The following is a 13174-nucleotide window of genomic DNA, read 5'->3' on the forward strand; positions in this document are numbered from 1 at the left end:
ACTCTAAATTCCAAGCATCTGCCTCTAACCCTAGGAAGCTCTTTGCCACCTTCTCCTCCCTCCTGAATCCTCCTCCCCCTCCCCCCCCTCCTCCCTCTCTGCAGATGACTTCGTCAACCATTTTGAAAAGAAGGTCGACGACATCCGATCCTCGTTTGCTAAGTCAAACGACACCGCTGGTTCTGCTCACACTGCCCTACCCTGTGCTCTGACCTCTTTCTCCCCTCTCTCTCCAGATGAAATCTCGCGTCTTGTGACGGCCGGCCGCCCAACAACCTGCCCGCTTGACCCTATCCCCTCCTCTCTTCTCCAGACCATTTCCGGAGACCTTCTCCCTTACCTCACCTCGCTCATCAACTCATCCCTGACCGCTGGCTACGTCCCTTCTGTCTTCAAGAGAGCGAGAGTTGCACCCCTTCTGAAAAAACCTACACTCGATCCCTCCGATGTCAACAACTACAGACCAGTATCCCTTCTTTCTTTTCTCTCCAAAACTCTTGAACGTGCCGTCCTTGGCCAGCTCTCCCGCTATCTCTCTCAGAATGACCTTCTTGATCCAAATCAGTCAGGTTTCAAGACTAGTCATTCAACTGAGACTGCTCTTCTCTGTATCACGGAGGCGCTCCGCACTGCTAAAGCTAACTCTCTCTCCTCTGCTCTCATCCTTCTAGACCTATCGGCTGCCTTCGATACTGTGAACCATCAGATCCTCCTCTCCACCCTCTCCGAGTTGGGCATCTCCGGCGCGGCCCACGCTTGGATTGCGTCCTACCTGACAGGTCGCTCCTACCAGGTGGCGTGGCGAGAATCTGTCTCCTCACCACGTGCTCTCACCACTGGTGTCCCCCAGGGCTCTGTTCTAGGCCCTCTCCTATTCTCGCTATACACCAAGTCACTTGGCTCTGTCATAACCTCACATGGTCTCTCCTATCATTGCTATGCAGACGACACACAACTAATCTTCTCCTTTCCCCCTTCTGATGACCAGGTGGCGAATCGCATCTCTGCATGTCTGGCAGACATATCAGTGTGGATGACGGATCACCACCTCAAGCTGAACCTCGGCAAGACGGAGCTGCTCTTCCTCCCGGGGAAGGACTGCCCGTTCCATGATCTCGCCATCACGGTTGACAACTCCATTGTGTCCTCCTCCCAGAGCGCTAAGAACCTTGGCGTGATCCTGGACAACACCCTGTCGTTCTCAACTAACATCAAGGCGGTGGCCCGTTCCTGTAGGTTCATGCTCTACAACATCCGCAGAGTACGACCCTGCCTCACACAGGAAGCGGCGCAGGTCCTAATCCAGGCACTTGTCATCTCCCGTCTGGATTACTGCAACTCGCTGTTGGCTGGGCTCCCTGCCTGTGCCATTAAACCCCTACAACTCATCCAGAACGCCGCAGCCCGTCTGGTGTTCAACCTTCCCAAGTTCTCTCACGTCACCCCGCTCCTCCGCTCTCTCCACTGGCTTCCAGTTGAAGCTCGCATCCGCTACAAGACCATGGTGCTTGCCTACGGAGCTGTGAGGGGAACGGCACCTCAGTACCTCCAGGCTCTGATCAGGCCCTACACCCAAACAAGGGCACTGCGTTCATCCACCTCTGGCCTGCTCGCCTCCCTACCACTGAGGAAGTACAGTTCCCGCTCAGCCCAGTCAAAACTGTTCGCTGCTCTGGCCCCCCAATGGTGGAACAAACTCCCTCACGACGCCAGGACAGCGGAGTCAATCACCACCTTCCGGAGACACCTGAAACCCCACCTCTTTAAGGAATACCTAGGATAGGATAAAGTAATCCTTCTCACCCCCCCCCCTTAAAAGATTTAGATGCACTATTGTAAAGTGGCTGTTCCACTGGATGTCATAAGGTGAATGCACCAATTTGTAAGTCGCTCTGGATAAGAGCGTCTGCTAAATGACTTAAATGTAAATGTAAATATAAGTCAATAAGGCTAACTGGCTAGCTACTAGTACTGTTAGCGAGCCAGATAGCCACGGATAATTGTTAGCTAGCTACCAGTATTGTTAGGGCTAACTGGCTAGCTACTAGTACTGTGAGGGCTAACTGGCTAGCTACTAGTACCGTTAGGGCTAACTGGCTAGCTACCAGTACTGTTAGGGCTAACTGGCTAGCTAGTAGTTCTGTTAGGGATAACTGACTAGCTGCTACTACTGTTAGGTCTAACTGGCTAGCTACTGTAATAAATATCATTTATTATAACACAAGCATATTTGCTATTACATTGTTATAACTAACTTCTTTCCAAACAGGGTTTCTCACAAACTCATAAGCAGATACTGAGACCCACACACACCCAGAGACAGATGGCTGACACAGGCCTTTCATAAAGACTGATAAGAAAAGGGTGCCTGGTACTGCATATCACGAGATACTGAGACACACACATACCCAAGGACAGAGGGCTGACGCAAACCTTTCATAAACACTGATAAGACAGGAACATCTACGCACACACAAAATCTCCTCTTCAGTCTGAACATTTTACAGAGACACACAGAAATGTCAAAATAGGAACATCTACGCACACACCTAATCTCCTGTTTTAGCTGAACATTTCTGAAGACAAAGAAATCTACTCAGAGCCAATGAGACAGTGATACTAGCCTGAAGGGGACCTCGCCCAACTCATCAGGACCAACCAGAGGACAAGAACTTCCAGACTCAACCTACTTTCTATCTTTGTATAAAATGTCTATGCACTCTGTTATCTGGGCTTCTTTCGGAGAGTTCCATTTGAGCTTGATGAAAGGGTCCGTGCACGCTATTTCAGATATCTTTACCTCTGAATAAATTGCTTTTAATTAAACCTTATCCACCCTGTCCAGAGTCTCTACTTCGTCTCAGTTCTCCAGTAAACTTGTGATATCAACACTACCAGTACTGTTAGGGCTAACTGGCTAGCTACCAGTACTGTTAGGGCTAACTGGCTAGCTACTAGTACTGTTAGGGCTAACTGGCTAGCTACCAGTACTGTTAGGGCTAACTGGCTAGCTACTAGTACTGTTAGGGCTAACTGGCTAGCTACTAGTACTGTTAGGGCTAACTGGCTAGCTACTACTACTTTTAGGGCTAACTGGCTAGCTACTAGTACTGTTAGGGCTAACTGGCTAGCTACTAGTACTGTGAGGGCTAACTGGCTAGCTACTCGTACTGTTAGGGCTAACTGGCTAGCTACTAGTACTGTTAGGGCTAACTGGCTAGCTACCAGTACTGTTGGGGCTAACTGGCTAGCTACCAGTACTGTTAGGGCTAACTGGCTAGCTACCAGTACTGTTAGGGCTAACTGGCTAGCTACCAGTACCATTAGGGCAAACTTGCTAGCTACAAGTACTGTTAGCGAGCCAGATAGCCACGGATAATTGTTAGCTAGCTACCCACGAATAATTGACATCTTCCTTTCATAACATTAGTTTTAGGTCATTTTTGCCCGTTAAACCAGCTAGGTTAGCTACATTATTACGATTCACGTATATCTAGCAGATAGTTATGAAGTTAAACGTTTTGCTTTGTGTATATCTTGTTGGGTCTCTATTGTTGCCATTATCCTGTCTGGAAGAAGGGTCAGTGAATGGGGACGTGCAGCGTGAGGTAAATACAGTAGGGGGAGTGCTGCTCAAGTGTAATGTTTTATGTGTTCTCTACACTCTCATCCTCACAAGAACGTACTCTGAGAATGCACTCAGAGCATGAGAGCGTGGAGCGCGGTAGTACACGTATTGAGAAACACCCTACGTTTTTGCTGCTTGGCCAATTAGTGAGTGAGATAACATCTGTTAGGAGAGAGAGGACAATGTGGCCCTGTTCAGATCCCCAGCGTCTCTCTCTCTCTCTCTCTCTCAATTCAATTCAATTCAATTCAAGGGGCTTTATTGGCATGGGAAACATGTGTTAACATTGCCAAAGCAAGTGAGGTAGATAATATACTCTCTCTCTCTCTCTCTCTCTCTCTCTCTCTCTCTCTCTCTCTCTCTCTCTCTCTCTCTCTCTCTCTCTCTCTCTCTCTCTCTCTCTTTTTCTCTCTCTTTTTCTCTCTCTCTCTCTTTCTCTTTCTCTCTCTCAAACTAGTTCTTCAGAGGTCGCCTCCACTACCTGCTGGTGTAGAGAGTCATATAAAGTTAGATGAATCTCCTGCGGTGTAAACTTTAGTTGGACGGTACCTGGGCTCCTTGCTGTGAGGGACAGACTGCTCTACCGTATGGTACCATTTATTATGGAGAACATCTCATTAAACCACACATCTTTACAGTGCTGCAGCTCCTCACTGGGTCCTGTCTGTCTGCTCTCCACTGGGTCCTGTCTGTCAGCTCTCCACTGGGTCCTGTCTGTCAGCTCTCCACTGGGTCCTGTCTGTCTGCTCTCCACTGGGTCCTGTCTGTCTGCTCTCCACTGGGTCCTGTCTGTCAGCTCCTCACTGGGTCCTGTCTGTCAGCTCTCCACTGGGTCCTGTCTGTCAGCTCCCCACTGGGTCCTGTCTGTCAGCTCTCCACTGGGTCCTGTCTGTCTGCTCTCCACTGGGTCCTGTCTGTCAGCTCCTCACTGGGTCCTGTCTGTCTGCTCTCCACTGGGTCCTGTCTGTCAGCTCTCCACTGGGTCCTGTCTGTCAGCTCCTCACTGGGTCCTGTCTGTCAGCTCTCCACTGGGTCCTGTCTGTCAGCTCTCCACTGGGTCCTGTCTGTCTGCTCTCCACTGGGTCCTGTCTGTCTGCTCTCCACTGGGTCCTGTCTGTCAGCTCTCCACTGGGTCCTGTCTGTCAGCTCTCCACTGGGTCCTGTCTGTCTGCTCTCCACTGGGTCCTGTCTGTCTGCTCTCCACTGGGTCCTGTCTGTCTGCTCTCCACTGGGTCCTGTCTGTCTGCTCTCCACTGGGTCCTGTCTGTCTGCTCTCCACTGGGTCCTGTCTGTCAGCTCTCCACTGGGTCCTGTCTGTCAGCTCTCCACTGGGTCCTGTCTGTCTGCTCTCCACTGGGTCCTGTCTGTCTGCTCTCCACTGGGTCCTGTCTGTCTGCTCTCCACTGGGTCCTGTCTGTCAGCTCTCCACTGGGTCCTGTCTGTCAGCTCTCCACTGGGTCCTGTCTGTCTGCTCTCCACTGGGTCCTGTCTGTCTGCTCTCCACTGGGTCCTGTCTGTCTGCTCTCCACTGGGTCCTGTCTGTCAGCTCTCCACTGGGTCCTGTCTGTCTGCTCCTCACTGGGTCCTGTCTGTCAGCTCTCCACTGGGTCCTGTCTGTCTGCTCTCCACTGGGTCCTGTCTGTCTGCTCTCCACTGGGTCCTGTCTGTCAGCTCTCCACTGGGTCCTGTCTGTCAGCTCTCCACTGGGTCCTGTCTGTCAGCTCCCCACTGGGTCCTGTCTGTCAGCTCTCCACTGGGTCCTGTCTGTCTGCTCTCCACTGGGTCCTGTCTGTCAGCTCTCCACTGGGTCCTGTCTGTCAGCTCCCCACTGGGTCCTGTCTGTCAGCTCTCCACTGGGTCCTGTCTGTCTGCTCTCCACTGGGTCCTGTCTGTCAGCTCTCCACTGGGTCCTGTCTGTCTGCTCTCCACTGGGTCCTGTCTGTCTGCTCTCCACTGGGTCCTGTCTGTCTGCTCTCCACTGGGTCCTGTCTGTCAGCTCTCCACTGGGTCCTGTCTGTCAGCTCTCCACTGGGTCCTGTCTGTCTGCTCTCCACTGGGTCCTGTCTGTCTGCTCTCCACTGGGTCCTGTCTGTCAGCTCTCCACTGGGTCCTGTCTGTCTGCTCTCCACTGGGTCCTGTCTGTCTGCTCTCCACTGGGTCCTGTCTGTCTGCTCTCCACTGGGTCCTGTCTGTCAGCTCTCCACTGGGTCCTGTCTGTCTGCTCCTCACTGGGTCCTGTCTGTCAGCTCTCCACTGGGTCCTGTCTGTCTGCTCTCCACTGGGTCCTGTCTGTCTGCTCTCCACTGGGTCCTGTCTGTCAGCTCTCCACTGGGTCCTGTCTGTCAGCTCTCCACTGGGTCCTGTCTGTCAGCTCCCCACTGGGTCCTGTCTGTCAGCTCTCCACTGGGTCCTGTCTGTCTGCTCTCCACTGGGTCCTGTCTGTCAGCTCCTCACTGGGTCCTGTCTGTCTGCTCTCCACTGGGTCCTGTCTGTCAGCTCTCCACTGGGTCCTGTCTGTCTGCTCTCCACTGGGTCCTGTCTGTCAGCTCTCCACTGGGTCCTGTCTGTCAGCTCTCCACTGGGTCCTGTCTGTCAGCTCTCCACTGGGTCCTGTCTGTCTGCTCTCCACTGGGTCCTGTCTGTCAGCTCTCCACTGGGTCCTGTCTGTCAGCTCTCCACTGGGTCCTGTCTGTCAGCTCTCCACTGGGTCCTGTCTGTCAGCTCTCCACTGGGTCCTGTCTGTCTGCTCTCCACTGGGTCCTGTCTGTCAGCTCTCCACTGGGTCCTGTCTGTCAGCTCCCCACTGGGTCCTGTCTGTCTGCTCTCCACTGGGTCCTGTCTGTCAGCTCTCCACTGGGTCCTGTCTGTCAGCTCCCCACTGGGTCCTGTCTGTCAGCTCTCCACTGGGTCCTGTCTGTCTGCTCCCCACTGGGTCCTGTCTGTCTGCTCTCCACTGGGTCCTGTCTGTCAGCTCTCCACTGGGTCCTGTCTGTCTGCTCTCCACTGGGTCCTGTCTGTCTGCTCCCCACTGGGTCCTGTCTGTCTGCTCTCCACTGGGTCCTGTCTGTCAGCTCTCCACTGGGTCCTGTCTGTCTGCTCTCCACTGGGTCCTGTCTGTCTGCTCCCCACTGGGTCCTGTCTGTCTGCTCTCCACTGGGTCCTGTCTGTCAGCTCTCCACTGGGTCCTGTCTGTCTGCTCTCCACTGGGTCCTGTCTGTCAGCTCTCCACTGGGTCCTGTCTGTCTGCTCCCCACTGGGTCCTGTCTGTCAGCTCTCCACTGGGTCCTGTCTGTCAGCTCCCCACTGGGTCCTGTCTGTCAGCTCTCCACTGGGTCCTGTCTGTCAGCTCCCCACTGGGTCCTGTCTGTCTGCTCTCCACTGGGTCCTGTCTGTCTGCTCCCCACTGGGTCCTGTCTGTCAGCTCTCCACTGGGTCCTGTCTGTCTGCTCTCCACTGGGTCCTGTCTGTCAGCTCTCCACTGGGTCCTGTCTGTCAGCTCTCCACTGGGTCCTGTCTGTCAGCTCTCCACTGGGTCCTGTCTGTCTGCTCTCCACTGGGTCCTGTCTGTCACCTCTCCACTGGGTCCTGTCTGTCTGCTCTCCACTGGGTCCTGTCTGTCAGCTCTCCACTGGGTCCTGTCTGTCTGCTCTCCACTGGGTCCTGTCTGTCAGCTCTTCACTGGGTCCTGTCTGTCTGCTCTCCACTGGGTCCTGTCTGTCAGCTCTCCACTGGGTCCTGTCTGTCAGCTCTCCACTGGGTCCTGTCTGTCTGCTCTCCACTGGGTCCTGTCTGTCTGCTCTCCACTGGGTCCTGTCTGTCTGCTCTCCACTGGGTCCTGTCTGTCAGCTCTCCACTGGGTCCTGTCTGTCAGCTCTCCACTGGGTCCTGTCTGTCTGCCTGGACGTGACCTGACCTCTAGTCTTCCTCATCCATGCAGACCAGACCAGCAGCACTGCAGATTTAGCAATTTCAGCCAAACCCATTGCTGACAGGTGTATAAAATCGAGCACACAGCCATGCAATCTCCATAGACAAACATTGGCAGTAGAATGGGCCTTACTGAAAAGCTCAGTGACTTTCAACGTGGCACCGTCATAGGATGCCACTTTTCCAACAAGTCAGTTTGTCAACTTTCTGCCCTGCTAGAGCTGCCCCGATCAACTGTAAGTGCTGTTTTTTGGGAAGTGGAAACGTCTAGGAGCAACAACGGCTCAGCCGCGAAGTGGTAGGCCACAAAAGCTCACAGAACAAGGCTGCTGTTTGCGGAAGCGCCCAGCGCGTAAAAATCATTTGTCCTCACTACCGAGTTCCAAGCTGCCTCTGGAAGCAACGTCAGCACACAAGAACTGTTCGTCGGGAGCTTCATGAAATCTGTTTCCATGGCCGAGCAGCCGCACACAAACCTAAAATCACCACGCGCAATACCAAGCGTTGGCTGGAGTGGTGTAAAGCTCACGGCCATTGGGCTCTGGAGCAGTGGAAACACATTCTCTGGAGTGATGAATCACAATTCACCATTTGGCAGTCCAAAGGACGAATCTCGGTTTGGCGGATGCCAGGAGAAAGCTTCCTGCCCGAATGCATAGTGCCAGCTGTAAAGTTTGGTGGAGGAGGAATAATGCTCTGGGACTGTTTTTCATGGTTCAGGCCCCTTAGTTCCAGTGAAGGGAAATCTTAACACTACAGCATTCAATGACATTCTAGACGTTACCTTGTTTCCAACTTTGAGACAACCGTTTGGGGAAGGCCCTTTCCTGTTTCAGCATGACAATGCCCCTGTGCACAAAGCAAGGTCCATACAGAAATGGTTCGTCAAAATTGGTGTGGAAGAACTTGACTGGCCTGCACAGAGCCCTGACCTCAACCCCATCGAACATCTTTGGGATGAATTGGAACGCTGACTGCGAGCCAGAACTAATCGCCCCAACATCAGTGCCCGGCCTCACTAATGCGATTGTGACTGAATGGAAGCAAGTACTCTGAGAAATATTCCAACATCTAGTGGAAAGCCTTCCCAGAAGAGTGGAGGCTGTTATAGCAGCAAAGCGGGGGAACCAACTCCATATTAATGCCCATGATTTTGGAATGAGATGTTCGAGGAGCAGGTGTCCACATACTGTACCTCTACCTCTATATACCTCTACTACTATATACCTCTACCACTATATACCTCTACCACTATATACCTCTACTACTATATACATCTACCACTATATACATCTACCACTATATACCTCTACCACTATATACCTCTACCACTATATACCTCTACCACTATATACCTCTACCACTATATACCTCTACTACTATATACCTCTACCTCTATATACCTCTACTACTATATACCTCTACCACTATATACCTCTACCACTATATACCTCTACTACTATATACATCTACCACTATATACATCTACCACTATATACCTCTACCACTATATACCTCTACCACTATATACCTCTACCACTATATACCTCTACCACTATATACCTCTACCACTATATACCTCTACTACTATATACCTCTACCTCTATATACCTCTACTACTATATACCTCTACCACTATATACCTCTACCACTATATACCTCTACCACTATATACCTCTACCACTATATACCTCTACTACTATATACCTCTACCACTATATACCTCTACCACTATATACCTCTACTACTATATACCTCTACCACTATATACCTCTACTACTATATACCTCTACCACTATATACCTCTACCACTATATACCTCTACTACTATATACCTCTACCACTATATACCTCTACTACTATATACCTCTACCACTATATACCTCTACCACTATATACCTCTTCTACTAAATACAGAACCAGTCAAAAGACTGGACACCTACTCATTCAAGGGTTTTTCTTTATTTTTACTATTTTCTACATTGTAGAATAATAGTGAAGACATCAAAAATATGAAATAACACACATGGAATCAAGTAGTAACCAAAAAAGTGTTAAACAAATAACAATATATTTTATATTTGAGATTCTTCAAAGTAGCCACCCTTTGCCTTCATGACAGCTTTGCACACTCTTGGCATTCTCTCAACCAGCTTCATGAAATAGTCACCTGGAATACTTTTCAATTAACAGGTGTGCCTTCTTAGAAGTTGATTTGTGTATTTTTTTTGAGCCAATCAGTTGTGTTGTGACAAGGTAGGGGTGGTATACAGAAAATAGCCCTCAGGTCCTCCAGTGAGGGCTTGACCACCACCATCTTCTTGAACAGGGCCAGAGGGAAGTACAGGTGTACAATGTTGTGGTTGTACAGGGCCATGTCACACAAGACACCGAAAACAGGAAGTAGCTCTTCTTCTCCACTCTGGGCTTGGTAGGGAACCAGAACAGTGTCTTGGTATCGTTGTACGTTGTACATCTCACACTCTGGTGCCAACAGCTCTTCAAACACCTTGGAGGAAGAAGTCCCTTTTGTTGACGAGTGACAGCTTCATGTCCTCCACAAACTGCACCACAAGTTCTCTCTGGAACTAATTATGATGTGCAGCACCCAGTTGTCTGAAGGTGTCTTCGATGAGTGATGGGCGCCTTAGGTTCATCTGGAAGACTGGAGCAGGGGAAGAGTCTTGGTTGTCTCGGGAACGTTCCAGAAGGACACATCACTGGTCAGCCGGTCGGCGAGTTTGTGAACCTTCTTTGTAAAATGTGCGTTTTTTTTTTTTTTAATCGCCATCTTGTAGATCACATTCAACACAAAATGGGTAACGTCAAAAGATGACTGGCGTCACCTCTGTGTCCTCCCTCGTTGACCAAAAACGGCAAAGCTTCACATCCTCCAATAGAATAACACCATCGTTGATCTCTTCCACATTGAAAGGTACTGGCTGGAACTTCCTGGGTTCTTCCGGACCTTTTGTTTGGTCCGTTGAGGTACTTGAGGGTTTCCAGCAGGAATTTCACTCCGGGGTTGTGGGTAGCCAGAAGACCGTTCCTCAGCATGAATGACAGGGCATTCTTCCACATCAGAATGTGCTTAGTCATGATGTTTATCTCCATTGGAGGACCACCGCTCTTTGTTTTTATGGCCATGTCGTTCAGATGCTCAACGATAACTAAAGCCAAGACCATCTTCATGACGCTGAAGACCTCATGGAGAAGAGGGGGATTATGGGTAGTAGCATAAAGATCTCTGGTGACTTGATGACGGCTGCTGAACTGCAAAGATTGTCCGTCAATGACTCAATATTGACCGATTTCCTAATCCAAGGTCATGTTCAGTAGCTGTTGGAAAACCTGGCTAGCAGCCTCTAGGTCTACCGTCAAAGCCTCGGCTGCTTGGAGAATCTCACTTGGTGAAACTGGCCACAAGACTTGAACTTGTTGAGAACATCAAGGATATTTCTCTTTGCACCTCTGCATGTCCTTGCTCCATCGTCAGCCATTTTTTGCAGCTTGGCTTCATCTAACCTCCCGATTGGCTGTTCTCTTTCAGAACTCTCAGAACTGTAAATGAAGTTTGAATTCCATCCCACTGATATCTTCATGTCTTTTATTTATTCAACTTTTACAGAATGTACATCAGTGTAAGTACCAAGATTTTACCATATCCCTCCCTCCCTCCCTCCCTCCCTCCCAACCACCCACCTTGATCACCTCATATAGCCAACCCATCCACCCTCCCTCCCTCCCTCCTTATGAGATAAATGGTTTCCATTTTCTAACAAACGTATCATTGGAACTTAACGTATCAGAGGATACTTAATTTTCTCAAATGTTCTCTTGAGCCATTGAGAAGTAGCGGGGGGTTGAACGGACTTCCACTGGAGAAGAATTCTACGTCCAGCTAATCAGGAAGTAAAAGCAACAATATGGGCATGTTTGGGGAACAAGTCTTGTGGAATACTAAAAACAGCTATCAAGGGACAAGGCTGCAGGCTAATTTCAAGCACCTCAGAGGAAGTTTTTAAAAGTAGAATCCCAGTCATTTTGTAGTTTAGAGCATTTAATGAACACGTGACTCAGGTCACATGGTGAGACATGACATCTATCACACTCATCATTTACATTTGGATATACACTACCGTTCAAAAGGTTTGGGGTCAATTAGAAATGTCCTTGTTTTTGATTTTTTTGTCCTTGTCTTTGATCTGAAGTACTGTGTAGACATTGTTCATGTTGTAAATGACTATTGTAGCTGGAAATAGCAGATTTATTAATGGATTATATACATAGGCGTACAGAGGCCCATTATCAGCAACCATCGCTCCTGTGTTCCAATGGCACGTTGTGTTAGCTAATCCAAGTTCATCATTTTAAAAGGCTAATTGATCATTAGAAAACCCTTTTGAAATTATGTTAGGACAGCTGAAAACTGTTGTTCTGATTAAAGAAGCAATAAAACTGGCCTTCTTTAGACTAGTTGAGTATCTGGAGCTTTGTGGGTTCGATTACAAGCTCAAAATGGCCAGAAACAAAGAGCATTTCTCTGAAACTCGTCAGTCTATTCTTGTTCTGAGAAATGAAGGCTATTCCATGCGAGAAATTGCCAAGAAACTGAAGATCTCGTACAGTGCTGTGTACTACTCCCTTCACAGAACAGCGCAAACTGTCTCTAACCAGAATAGAAAGAGGCGTGGGAGGCCCCGGTGCACAACTGAGCAAGAGGACAAGTACATTAGTGTCTAGTTTGAGAAACAGACGCTTCACAAGTCCTCAATTAGCAGCTTCATTAAATACTAAATGCAATACACCAGTCTCAACGTCAACAGTGAAGAGGCGACTCCGGGATTCTGGCCTCCTAGACAGAGTTGCAAAGAAAAAGCCATATCTCAGACTGGCCAATAAAAATAAAATATTATGATGGGCAAAAGAACACAGACACTGGACAGAGGAACTGTGCCTAGAAGGCCAGCATCCCGGAGTCGCCTCTTCACTGTTGACCAAGACGAGCACAAGACGTAGTGGACCTCTACTCTATCTATCGCCTCATCCCAACAGTCCTGTGGAAATTCAACACCCATTTCCTGTTCCCAAGCAGATTTCATTTTGTTGGTGGAGTGTTTGTCCAATGACAAAATACACAGATAGATCAAAGAAATTACTGCTTTCTGTCAAGGCAATAGAGTCAATATGCCATCCCAGGATTGGCAAGGGGGTGGAGCCAGGGAAACCAGAACATTTGAAGGAGACAATGCCTAATTTGAAGGTAAAAGAAAAAGTGAGATGGAGGCAGAGTATTTAGAGGCCAGGTTGGGATTCTAGAAAAAAATATATTTACATATACACAGTTGAAGTCTGAAGTTTACATACACTTAGGTTGGAGTCATTAAAACTCGTTGTTCAACCACTCTACAAATTTCTTGTTAACAAACTGCAGTTTTGGCAAGTCAGTTGACACAAGTATGACACAAGTAATTTGTCCAACAATTGTTTACAGACAGATTATTTCACTTATAATTCACTGTATCACAATTCCAGTGGGTCAGAAGTTTACATCCACTAAATTGACTGTGCCTTTAAACAGCTTGGAAAATTCCAGAAAATTATGTCATGGCTTTAGAA

General features: G+C 49.0%; 1 pseudogene; it reads right to left on the bottom strand.

The window, feature by feature from the left end:
- Positions 1 to 9758: 9758 nt before the first annotated feature.
- On the bottom strand, positions 9759 to 11157 carry LOC139572420 (probable E3 ubiquitin-protein ligase HERC6; annotated as a pseudogene).
- Positions 11158 to 13174: the final 2017 nt, after the last annotated feature.

Source organism: Salvelinus alpinus, chromosome 4, assembly GCF_045679555.1.
Source record: "Salvelinus alpinus chromosome 4, SLU_Salpinus.1, whole genome shotgun sequence".
NCBI lineage: Eukaryota > Metazoa > Chordata > Actinopteri > Salmoniformes > Salmonidae > Salvelinus > Salvelinus alpinus.